The sequence below is a fragment of the Papaver somniferum genome, chromosome 8 (genome assembly GCF_003573695.1).
Source record: "Papaver somniferum cultivar HN1 chromosome 8, ASM357369v1, whole genome shotgun sequence".
In the NCBI taxonomy this organism is placed as follows: Eukaryota; Viridiplantae; Streptophyta; class Magnoliopsida; order Ranunculales; family Papaveraceae; genus Papaver; species Papaver somniferum.
In genome coordinates, this window is record NC_039365.1 from 35,224,623 (window position 1) to 35,238,463 (window position 13,841).

At 36.4% G+C, this 13,841-nt stretch overlaps 1 pseudogene; it reads right to left on the reverse strand.

The window, feature by feature from the left end:
* Positions 1-8,415: 8,415 nt before the first annotated feature.
* LOC113304710 lies at positions 8,416-12,616 on the reverse strand (annotated as a pseudogene).
* Positions 12,617-13,841: the final 1,225 nt, after the last annotated feature.

A 13,841-nucleotide genomic window follows, 5' to 3' on the forward strand; every position in this document is an offset into this window, starting at 1 on the left:
AGGATACACCGAGGGAAAAGGAAGCAACAAAAACACAATAAACAGTATAAAGAACAAATGAAGTTAAAGAAGCTCGGGTTCGGCTGAAAACACCATATATTGTACTCAGGGGGAATGTGAAACCAGGGCAGACAAGTGATCCTGTAATTGGCTTTGCTACTGCCACAGGCCTTCGTGATGCTGGCTTAACACCACCTATACTAGGAAAAAACATGGCTGCTCAAATGCGCAAGTGATTCTACTAGCATGGCCCCTCAGAAAAAGCCTAAGGTTTGATTCTAATTTTTGTTATAATTTAGTTGATGGAGTACTTTTACCTGCTGTAGATATTTTACCAGTATCACACTTCTTTGGAGTAAAATTTGGCTTGGATACAAATGTTGGAGATATATTTATAGTTTGTTCATTCCTTGCTTCTGCTTCTGAAGCTTTCTTTACTCTACATTCAGCTTGTAGATGACCAACAATTTTACAGTAATGACAGAACTTAGGTAGCTTAATTAGCAATACATTTTGCATAAAACCACCAAACCTTGTTTTAATCCATAATTTTTTTGGAATTTTTTTTTTTGCGAAATCAATATTAATTAGAACTCTTGCATAAAAACCACTCTCATAGTTCAATGTAGCTTCATCAACTTTAATGGGTTCACCTAAAGCTCTACTGATGGTAAACAATGTTTGTTCATCCCAATCTTCCAAACTAAGACCTGGATAATGAACCCATACCATCGCAGAAGATGTTCTATGATTTTCTCGACGAAAATCAGGTATCCAATTTGGAATCCATAAATTCTGATTGAGAACTTCCCGTTTACCAGCTTTGACAAGACTTTGATTTCTTTCATTATCCAGTTTGATCGTGGAAAAACCTTTCCCCAATAGTATCTAAAAAGACGAAGGTACCCAAATATACCTCAATCTAAAACTTTTCCTACCTATAAGTCCTTTCTCCGAAAGTGATTGTCTATGGACTGAGTCGAGACAATACAACTAATCGGTTCACACTTCGTGTGATCGTCTATGGATACGATATCGAGACAATACAACAACGAAGTATGTTTACTTGATAAAAAAGGTTCAGACTTAACCAAACACAATAGGATTCACTTATCAAGTAAATAGGAATTAACGTTTGTGTGATTTACTTTAATTATAATAAAACAATTATAATGCGAAAATAAAAGTAAATGACACAATAAGATTTTGTTAACGAGGAAAACCGCAAATGCAGAATAACTCCGGGACCTAGTCCAGAATTGAATACTCTCAGGATTAAGCCGCTACAAAAAATTACACCAACTTCGTATAGTTGAAACCAAGCAACTAAACCTATAGTTCACCTAGTTCCGTCTGTATTCCCACGCCTCCAACTTATAAATAAGTCACGTACTTGGATCAATTCATTTGGTTCGTATTCCAAACAGTAAAGGAACAACAAATTTGTTTGGTATCAACTCTCTTCAACCAAGTGATATGAGTCGGACAAAAAAGGCTCTTCTGTTTATCTTAACATAAACTCCTTCGTCGGGTACTTAGATATATCTTATGTTCAATTACCAAAGTAATCGTTAAGATTTTGCGATCAACACTCTTAAACCCAAAGAATTGTGTTGATGCCGATCTACTAAATTAATCAATCCAATCTATTACAAGGATAAAACCGATTATTAATTGGATCCTCTTTTTACCGAAACAAGTATTGTGCACACCAAAGATTATGAACTCAAATCAGAAATCTTCAATATCTTATTCGTCTTCAAATCTTCTTAGATCTTCAATAAACACTTGCACACAATCACTTGAATCTCTTGTGATCAATCACACACAGAACGGAGTCTATTAACAATGGATTATCACAAGATCGTCTTTAGAACTAAAAACAGTCTAAAGATCCCTGTCGAAACTCTGAAATAGTTTGAGTGAATCTTATATCAGAAGAGAAGATTCTCAAGCATAAACAAACTAGGTGCAATCAAATTTCAACCACCGTTAGTCAATCAAATCAATGAAAACAAAAGATAAACCGCAATTATCTAGATTCCCACCAACGGTACTGACTAGAACTTCTCAATCCCAAAGAAGACTTTAAACTGAGCGGCCGTAAGAGATTTCGCCTAATTAGGTTACTCTCCTCTCCGAATAGGAGGCTTCACCAGTAGCAACAGAACAAGAGGTAGTTTGCTGTTACGAAGGATTAGCTTGCTAGAAATGCAAACTTCAATATTTATAGACTAGGAAGTTTGGACACCAAGGAAGTTCCAAAACCGAAAATATTCTCAAGATATTCATTAAAGCACAAATTCGGTTTCCATAATTCCTGGAAATGCTCTGTCCAAAAATAATGATCGAAATCTCTCGGAAAATCTCTAATTAGTAAATGCACATTATCTTATTTCCCTACAAAATGAAATTAATAACCTTAATTAAAAGATTCTTAACTCATTTATGTTTCGATCCTGGGATTCTCTTCCCTTAGCTATTAAGGAATAACTTTGAACAATTAAATAATAAACATTCACAGCACGTGTTCAAAGTATGTCGACATCCTAACTTTGTAAGTTCTCTTTCATACTTACATCCTTGAAACCGATTTTCCACACTTCCAAACAAGTTTAGAATTGGTTCATTTGAATTTAAAGAGCTATGTGATTGATCAAATAACATTCAATCACAATCTTGGGTTTAACGGTTCTACCAAAACAAGTTTCGGTTCTACCTCCATGTGAGTACTATGCATAGTCACACTAGCTTTCAAAAATTCGGTTGACTAGGTATTAGGATCGGTTCCCCACATATACATGGTATCTAACTTGAATGTGTTGCACATGTCCATAGTATTGGTTCCCCTTTGCCTAAAAACGTGTTGCACATGTCCATAGGATCGGTTCCCCTTTCTGCTATAAACCTTGTTGCACCTCATACAAGGATCGTCTCCCCTTTGTGATGTACTATACCTCTTACTAGGATCGGTTCCCCTTTTCCCATTTTTTGTCATATATAAAATCACAAACCCGATCATACCATCTCAGGTGATTACTTAAGATCGGTTTCACTAATAAAAGTCATACCAATATAAAAGTCAGGCCTTTGTGAATAGTTCTACCAAGAACACAAACAAATTGTGAGCGGTTGTACTCAATCACACATATTGGTTGTTCATAATATAATCAATGAATAACAAAACCAATAACACCTGGAAATTTCTTTTTCGGTTCACAAATTATGAACTTACTTCCTTAAAAAACATGTAAACATTGCTCCCTAGGATAAAATCCTCACCTCATACCCATACATAATCACAATAGCATTCAAATGATTATGGCGATGTCTTATCTACAAAGTTTAATAGTTAAACAATAAACCTCGTATTGTATTCCTTAATACTATGTCTATCTAGAGTTAAAATATGCTTCGCAGTTTTGTTTTCAATATGCACGACTTGAAAGATACGTTAGGGAATGAAACAGTTCAAGTCAAATATCACTAACCTCAGGTGGAAGGATGATTGTTGTCGTTGTAACTCCTTGCTTCTTCACATCTTCAAGTCTTCGCAATACTTGTAATGTCTCATATCCTAATACTTTCAAGCTAACCTATACGAAGTTTACTCCAGTACATAATCAAGCGACTCTTAACATGCGTTTTGATTCACTAAAATATGACAACCAAGCTTGACATATCAACACTTGGTGGGTTCAACCGATTTATGCTCTAATAGTATCATTCTACATTGACCAGTTAAATTCCACTGAGATTTCATATTCAACATAACATCAGAAAATTTTATGCGAAGTAAATCAAGATGACCAATCAGAGAAAATCTCCAAGCAGCACATCTATTATCAGTACCACTAACAAGATCTATCGATGGACTTTCTTCAACAAAATTATTAAGATCCACAACTGATGAACTCATTTCTATATTTTGATGAGTTTTCATTGAAATTAAAACACAGAATCCTAGTTAAACTGAATAAGACCACCTGAAGAATTATTGAACACCAATCATTGAAGATTTAGGTAAGAATTCACCTGAATTAATGATGAAGAACACAAAATTCAACATCGAAAAAGAAAAAAACGAGATTGAGTTGGTCGCCCTTTTGACTTGTCTTTCATCCTTTAGTTTTTTGATCAGACAAATTTGCTTGGTTGTTGAGTAGTTTTGTCTTCATTTTGACCAAATTTGCATGCCAAATTTGCATGCTTTTTCTACTACTTTTGTATATAACGGATCATTCATATATTAAAGAAGAAGTTGTACCAAGAGAAAGAAAAGGAGTTGTGGTACTCTGTTTACAAGAAGATGAGTTCACAAGCATAAAATATCGAAGAAGAAGAAGAAGAAGAAGCGAAAGAGGAGGTAGTAATATACCACAATCACAAGAGGGTGGAAGAAGAGAGTAAACAAAATCAAAATCAAGATAACTAATTTATTATTAGATTAATTATTGTTGAAGTTGTTCCAAAATTTGGAATTTGCAAAGTTATTAATGATAAAATGGTATTGTTAAATAATATTTGGAAAATTGATTATGATAAATTGATGTTACTTTGATTTGTTTATTCCTAATAATTCAACTTGTATATTTAAATACAGAATGGAAGGAAACATATCGGACAGAAGGATAGAAAACGGTGAATAACACCTTTTGAATCGAAGATTCAGGCCAACAATCTGTGCCAATCAGCTCAGCCAAATAGTTTGTTTCATTAAATTTCAGATGCCTCAAATGGGTTTCTCTTACAGCGTTAAAAAACCAATGATTATCCCTAATTCTCCAACAATGGATGGAAGGCACGTATCCTTCATCATACGGACAACTAACTAATAACAGAAATATGATAAACACACCTTAATAAATATTATAGGAAGACTATATGGTTATCCCCTACTCAGCACACTGAGACATTTCCTTCCCATGAAAAACATCCTTGTCCTCAAGGATGAACTTTGGACAGTGAGTGTGAATGTTGGAGAGATCTTCCCATGTAGCATTATCTGGGAATGAGTTAGTCCATTGGAACAACATTTGCCGGGCCAACCTCTTGCCCTGGAGAATTTTCCTTGTGCGTAGAATATTCTCAGGTAACATGATAATCTGGCCTTAGTAATCAACCACTGGTAGACATGGTGATGGAGTGTTTTCTGGACAATATGCTTATTAAGTTATGAGACATGGAAAACTGGATGAATACGTGAATGTGATGGTAAAGCCAACCTGTAAGCCACCTTGACAATACGCTGAAGGACAGGAAAGGGCTTATAAAACTTGGAGGAGAGCTTAAAATTCTTTCTCAAGGATAGAGAAGACTGTTTGTATGGTTGGAGCTTAAGATAAACCAAGTCTCTCACTTCAAAAGATTTTTTTTGTTCTGGGCTTGTCAGCATACAGCTTCATTTTCTCTTGAGCCTTCTGAAGAGACTCTTTGAAAATATCAAGTAGAGAAGCTCTTTCCTTCAAGTAAGCCTCAACTGAAGCTACTGAAGTGGTAGTATCAGAAGGAAAGATAGATGAGGAGGTACATACCCATAAAGTGCTTGAAAGGGAGAAAATTTTAAGATGGTATTTTACTACCAGTCTGCAAGGGCTAAGAATTCACTCCATTTGCCTGGTTTATGACCAGTAATGCATTTCAAATAGTTTTCTACACAAGCATTGACCCTCTCCGTTTGGCCATCTGTTTGGGGATGATATGTTGTACTGAGGTTAAGGCTGGTACCCAAAGCCTTAAATAAATCCTGCCAGAAGTTTCCTGTAAAAACCTTATTTCAGTCAGACACAATAGAGGAAGGTAATCCATGTAGTTTGACCACTTGATTGAGAAAACCATGGGCCACAGAGGCAACTATGTAGGGGTGTTGTAGAGCTAGGAAGCGAGCATATTTGGTTATCCTGTACACAACCACCAAGATGACACTCTTCCTATTACTCATAGGTAAGCCGCCTTTTATAAAGTCCATTATAACATGTTTCTAGGCATGCTCAGGTTTTGGTAGTGGTTGAAGCAATCCAGCAGAGTTTGTATGGTCAGTTTTGTTCCTCTAACAAACATCACACTGAGATACAAAAGAAACTATGTCTCTATGCATGCCTTTCCAATAAAAGTGACTCCTGGCTCTCACAGAAGTAGCTTGAATTCTTGAATAGCCCCCAATGTCAGATGCATGTAATGAATCCATAAGTTTGTGTCTGATATTACCACCTTCACCTGTATAGAGTTTAGTTTTGTATCTCAAAACTCCATCTTTAAAAGTACAGTGAGGAAGACCATCAGAGGTGAGCAGAAGCTGGGAAGTTGGTTGGCCTTGTATCATTGACATAGCTTTGTGTAACTTCTTGCACCCAAGTTGGTATAGACATGACTAAGGAGTGACAATTAGCAGAATATGAAGGTTTTCTAGAGAGAGCATCAGCAATCACATTTTTAGTACCCTTCTTGTACTGAATATCATAGTCAACACCCAACAATTTTATGAGCCATTTTTGTTGTAATGTAGTGGTAACTTTTTGTTCAAGGAAGTACTTGATACTTTGATGATTATTTTTGATGATGAATCTTGTGCCTTGCAGATAATGTCTTCATCTCTGGACTACTGTAGCAATAACTAGAAACTCCTTTTCATAATTAAGTAGATAGAGCCGCAGCTCTATGGCCCAATGGTTTACTGAAGTAAGCAATATACTTGTTCTCCTGGAATAGAACAGCTCCGATGCACAGGTCACCATCATCACTTTCAACCATAAATGGTTTAGTAAAATCTGTCAAAGCTAATACTGGTGTAGTACTCATTTCCTATTTAAGGTTATCAAATGCAGTTGTGGCAGCTGGATTCCATTGGAAAGAATTTTTCTTGAGAAGGTTAGTGAGAGGTTTGTTGATAGATCTATAATGTTGCACAAATTTTTTATAGTAGCCAGTGAGACCAAGAAAGCCTCTCAGTTTTTTGATAATCTTAGGCAGTGGCCAAGATTGCATACAAGAAATTTTATTTAGGTCAACACAAACTCCTGCAGCCGAGACTATGTGGCCTGGATACTCCAAAAAAGGTTTTCCAAAGCAACATTTAGAAAGCTTAGCAAAGAGTTGATGATGTCTAAGTAAAGAAAAAACCATCCTGAGATGTTCCAAGTGCTCACTCATGCTGGAACTGTAGATGAGATATCATCAAAGAAGACAAACACAATTATTTTTTTCAAAAATGGCTGAAAAAATTCATTCATCGGTGCTTGGAATGTAACAGAGGCATTGGTGAGGCCAAATGGCATGATTTTGAACTCATAATATCCTTGGTGAGTTATAAATGTTGTCTTGTAGATGTTGACTCGAGTTTAAAGAGAAACATGCCAAGTTAGCATAGTTATTGGCAGTTATGGAACTGCCCTAGGGGACAGATGATTGTCCCATGCGTGTGCAGCTGTTGTGCACGGTTTTTGGGCAATAAAGTTGATGCATAAATAGTGCTAAGGCGTAGGAAAATCATCAGGCTTACATAGGAGATTGTGAGACTCAAATTGAGAGAGTTTTTGTAAGGCTAAGGCTTGATTCAAGAGAAACAAGTCTGTGTAAGTCACTAAGTGGGAAAGTTTTGTTATCTTCCCTTTGATGCAATAAAATGGATTGATTGTGAGTGTTCTTGGTTGGATGATTGTGTTAGTGAATGTATGACATTGTTTGAATGCTTTATGCTAAGCATATGAGAAGAAAAGAAAAAAAAAAAAAACTAAAGACTTCCGTTGTAGAACTGTAGAGTGGTTGTCAGCATTGGTGCAAATTTATAAGGCTGAAGTACGAATGGGTGGAGCTTGATTCACTGAACCACTGTGCTATCGAGTTACACTTGCGCAAAAAATTTGCAAGGTGCATTTATGGGTGTGACATATTGAGTCCTGTTACGTGGCAATTTTTTGAACAATTCGGCAAAAACAAGTAGCGAAACTTATCATATTTTTCTGCTTATTTCAACTGAAAGTTCGGCTATAAAAATGGTGGATTCTAAACTAAACCAAACATTACTTTGTATACCCCAGAATAAAAATTTGGGTGTCAGTGCTGGAAATCTGATAGCAGATCAAAGCAAAAAATCCATTAGAACCAAGTTCGGAAACATGTGCCATCAAAAATATTAGCCAAAGTACATTTGCAGATAAGTTCGGCTACATATTCTTTAGATCTTGTAGCCGAACGTGTTTGATCTAGCCCAACTCAAGCTATAAAATTTTTTATTTTCAGAAAATTTTGGCCAACTCAAGCAACAAAAAGCCAACTTTGAAGTATGCCCGAGTAATTTTAAGGTATTCAAAAAAAAATTAAAAAATTCGAAACTCTTATTCTAAATTACTTCCAAATGACATGGTCAAATGAAAATCATGGTCTCCCTCCAAAATGAAGTGGTGCCTAAAAAATCATTATAAAAGAGGATTCTTGGTATAAATGAAGAATCGGAAGACACGGCAACAGCGCAGAAACAGCAGAAAACCAGAAGGCCCGCTTATAACCGAAAATTAAACATGGTAGATGATATATTACTCTGACGAAGTTTCATTTTAAGGAGGGGTCCTTTCAACAATCACCACAGTACAGAAACAAAAGGCTGACACGGTAGTGTAGAATACTTCCCTCCCTCTATTTATATACCACTAACTCTGGTAAAAGACACATCTATCTACAATTTCAACCCGAGTGAAAGACCGAGACAACGGGATGATGCAAAATCTGTCTCTTCTCTTGTCTACTTGCATCAAAGTTTTACACAACAAGTCCAGTAGAGAAGCACCTCTTCCCTGCACACTTCAGGTTAGACGACACCTGCCAACCAAGGCCTTCCTTGTAAGATTCCACCTGGAATTGACAAACTATACGGGATTAGATTCCACATTCAAAACATATATCACCTATAGAGGAGGGAAAACAAAGCCAAAAGCGAGCTACACAACAGAAGGTAAATACCGTATCTATCACCATTTTGCCCTCTTTTAACCCTGAGATGGCAAAAATTGTGTCTCCAACAACGGCAGCAGATGAATATCCCCTTGGTTCCTTCATATTCTGATGTGCTGTCCATAATTGCATTTGAGGATCATACACCTCTACGCTTGAAATCATTTTACTTCCATCATAACCTCCTAAAGCATACCTGGGAAGAAGTTACACATTGTTATGTTAAAAAACTTTATATACATGGCAGCCATTAAGTTCATGTAGACAAGAAAATTTACTTACAGTTTCTCATTTACAATAACCAAGGAGTGACACCCTCTTCTAGTATTCATACTTGGGATCCGAGACCAAGAAACTACCTCCCTTGGGTCAAATCGTTCAACAGAACTGGTATAAAAAAATGTCAGTGCACATTTAAAAGGAAAACAGACACTATAAATTCCTTTCCTAATGATTGTCCAGACTCCAGATACATGGATGGAGGCTACGCCTGATGCGTTATTGTCTTTCTGAGCATATAAGTTCTGAATAGTATTGTGCATGTACATGGGTATGCGAGACTTCAAGGTCAAGCAGTCAAGGACTAAAAGGATGCAAACACAATGAACGATTGAAGCAGGCTATTTTAAGTTTGTGAGTCCATGCAAAACTACCAACGATGAGTGAATATAGACAGAACATAAAATTCTAGTGTCTCAAACACCTCATGCAGAAAACTAGAAGTCACAGTGATTCCACAAAGTCATGTGTCCAGGTAGACAATGCATGCTGATGCCACTAATGAACCATAAGATACTCATATACAATATTCAACCTTCAGAAAACTTAAGATTGTTGTATGAAAAAACATGCATTTTGATTACACTACAATCTACCAGAGTAAATAAAGAGGTTACGTACTTCAAATAGTTGTCCCCGTCAAATCCCCCAGTAGCATAAACTACACCATTGAGCTCCGCTGCAGCACCAGAAAATCTCTGGAAGAACAAAAAGAACTATCCGCTCAGAATACTCCACCGTGATAAAAAACAGAGGAAAATGATCAGATGGCTGCAAAAGGTAAGCGCCTAGTGAACAAGTAAAAGCTAGGGTTGAAGCACATTTGACCTCATTGACCACCAACCCTAGCGCTAGCTGGACGCCAGGTCTAAGCTCTCTTAACCACAACCATGTAGCATATCTTACTAAGTCTAATCCAAATAGTAAGCAAAGAGCACCTGATGTAACATTGATTGAGTGTGGATCCACGTTCCAACGACTGGGTCAAACATCTCTACATCTGAGTAACAGTTAACTCCATCTCCACCCCCAATTGCAAATATTTTATTATGCAAAGTAACTCCACCTAAGCATCCCTTTTTATGAGTTAATCAAGGACGGGGGATCCACTCATTTCTTTGTGGGTTGTAGGATTCAACTTCACATAAACATATATGTCAGTCAATTCCATGCAAAGTGAAATGAATAATGTAATCGTAGAGCAAAAGCCGAGAAGAACAAGAATAATTAGTACCTGTGTCATACCACGAAGTACCATCTCCGCCGCAGAATACATAGATTTCATCATTTAGTGCTGAGGCTGCAGCATATGAACGGACTAAGTTCATTGGCCTAAGAGATCTCATACTGTCACTAGAAGGTAAATAGCAATCCATAGCAGACAACCATGAATTGCCATCAAATCCTCCTATTAGGAATAACAGCTCATTCGCACCTAGAGATAGGTCATCAATCAACTCTTTTGATGTTTCTTTAGCAGCACTTGACTTGACGCATGCAACAGAAGGAACTAACTGCGATTCCAGCTCTTTCACACGAATATTCAATTGTTTAACTTGAATTTGTGACTCGGTCTGAAAAAGTAGTATTTTAGTTAATAGTGCTGGGGAAATCAATAATATATAAAACTGCTCAGTAACAGATAAAATGCTACTGCACAGAAATTTTAACATGTAGAGAAGTACCAATTTCTTTTCCAGTAGACTAGTCTTTTGTAGTTGTTGAACCTTAAGCTCTTCAAATTCTTGTCTCAGCTACGTAAAGACAGAATATATGAACTCAAAATTATAAATATGTTTAAATCAAGTGAAAAGGTACTTATATGATGATAACATTAAATACAAATCAAAATGCTCAGCAAAAGCCAACAATATAAATTACCTGGCACATCAAAGACTGGAGAACAGATGAATTAACTGTGACCTCTTCATGCTTCTCTAGAGTAAATGATGGAACTTCTGGCTCGCAGTCAAATCCCAAAGATGTGGTTTTACTCTCACAAGGAACAGCAACATTTTCTTCGTAATCTGTTGGATGACACTTCACCTGCTCTCTTTCAACAACAAGTTCCTCATCATCTCCCCATTCAACTGTGTGTAGGCCAGGTTGCAAATTCTGATGGTCTTTATCCTCACTAGGAACAGCATTTAAGGAACTCGACTCCAAATTGAACCGGTCGAACTGCATATTACTTGAATTCCAATCCAAATTGACATCGAGGTTGGGGTTCGTGTCTTGAAGAATATTCTCCTTGGATGAATACTGCGGAATCTCGGTTTGAGACCCCATCATTATATTAGCATGATCTGATTGAGCAAAACAGCCATCTGAAACTGATGCCCGCGCACTTTCATTTTCAGCTTTCTTATCATGTTTGGAAACCCACATAGGGGGACATGAAATTTGGGGATTCACAGAGACGGGTTTTGGCAATTTTTCGAACAAGGAAATCAATCCACTAGTCTGAGCATGATCCAGTTCAAAACGGAAATGAACCTTAGTGTAATAGTTGCCCGCGATTATGGGCATGTATTGGTTTTCAGACAGTGGCTTACAGTGCCTTCGGACACATATGCGAACCTAAAAAAAGAAAACTATGAAATTAGAAATTACTGCCTTTTCTTGACCCACAAAATGCAAACCTCAGGCATTTTCTTAGAAACTAAAACAGAATAACTCACACCTCCATATAGAGCACGGCAAAAATAGTACCTGTGCAGGATATTGTGTTCTCTCATGACCATCTTGATTCTTGACTCCATTCATATGGGTTTATATTCATTTCCCCATTACTTGCCGCTTCATAGATTCCAAGAAGTTGTTTGTCAGTGTAATTAAACAAGAAGAGCGGCAAGCCCGGTTCAATATTCTTGATGTATGAGAAGTGTACACCTGGTAAACCTGTTACAAAATTCTTTACACAATGAATACTAGGGATTTTATGAACTTTCCAAAAGACATTTTAACACCAACATTTTAAAGAATCAAACTGATAACACACCTCTGGGTTCCTAAGAATATGAACAAATCCGAGTTAACTCACATTAGTGGACAAAACCTAATAATCCTTACCAAATATCTGGTTGGAGAGACATTCTTTCATGGTGTGGCGAGTACAACCAAATATAACCCCTCCAAGATCAAATTTCCTCAGATTTCTCATCTTTCCAGGGTTGCTAATGCTTGAATTATTTTGACCCCCTTCCGAGAATGGGAATGTCGTCTGTGTTTGCCTCCCTGCTCCCGTTCTTTCTTGAATCAATTGGACTGAACAACAACAACAATATAAACAAATTACAGGTTAGTAACAAAAAAGTATAATAAAGATTCAAGAAAACAGAAAGAAACTGGTACCAAGACCATCATCATCCGTCATGATAATAGGGAATAAAAAGAGAGAGACGGGGAGCTAGGGTTTCTTACTTTAGTCGTCAGTAATGGAGTCTCAGTGGAGAATGGATGAAGTTTTTAGTTTCAGTGGAAAAGGGGGAAAAAGCGAAGGAGTGTGCCCGGTCTCGATCATAACAAACGTCTTCCCAAACCCTCTCCCAGCCAAAAGTTTTGAATTCCTCTTCTTCTTTTGTTATTAAAAAACAAATTTTACTTGATTGGCTTCTTTCCAAAACTAAAAATGAGTAAAGATGGTGTTTGGAATCATTGGGTAACCTTTTTCCCAAATTAGGTTAGGATTTTTGGAATTATTAATTCTTTTCCAAAAATAAATTACTCCCTCCGTTATTTTTTAATAGGTCAGTTTTTGTTTTTAGCGAAATTTAAGGAAATTAAGAGAACTAATCATTAAAAGTGGTTCTCGTGACACTTGTCAATAAAAGAAGTGAAATGAAATGGTCCCATGACACTTGTTAGCAAAAAAAAAAAGTAAAGTGAAGTGGTCCATATGACACTTGTCATCAAAAGAAGTTAAGAGAAAAGTGGTCCCAAAAAATTAAAATAACATTCGACTTTACCAATTAGGAAACTGACCTATTTTTTTGAAACTTTTATTTATAGAAATTGGCCTATTAAAAAAGAACCGAGGGAGTAGTAAAATGAGTATTTGGATAAACTTTGCTCTCAGGTCCCAAGTTAGGTTAGCAATTTCAAAATGATTTCTGGATTTATCGTCTTTTTTCTAAAAGTAAAAATGAGTAAAGAGGGTAGTTGTATACACCTTGATACCAAATTCGGTTGGGAATTTCATAATGATTTCTGAAAGTAAAATTGTATATTTTTTGTGATGCAACTGTATTTCTTTTTTCTATATTTTCTTTTTTGGTCGATAAAGAAGTTAATGTTGACGAGTTTTGAACTTAATTCGCTGGTATTGTTACCCAGTGACTTTATCAATATTGTGTTGCGGTGACATAATCGAAGCAAATGTATCAAATTTAAAAGAAAAATTGCTTCCAGAAAAAACAGAAACACTTTAAATTCCTGGCTAGTTTGGGGCCTAAAGATATTATTTGAGGCCTATCACTAGAAGACAAAATAAGACATTTTGAAGTAAAATGAAAAACCTATTAATGGTTAATTTACCCCTGATTGACTAATGTTAATTCGATTGATCAAAAGATGTTTAATCTTGTTAACCTATAAATCAACTAATATTAATTCAT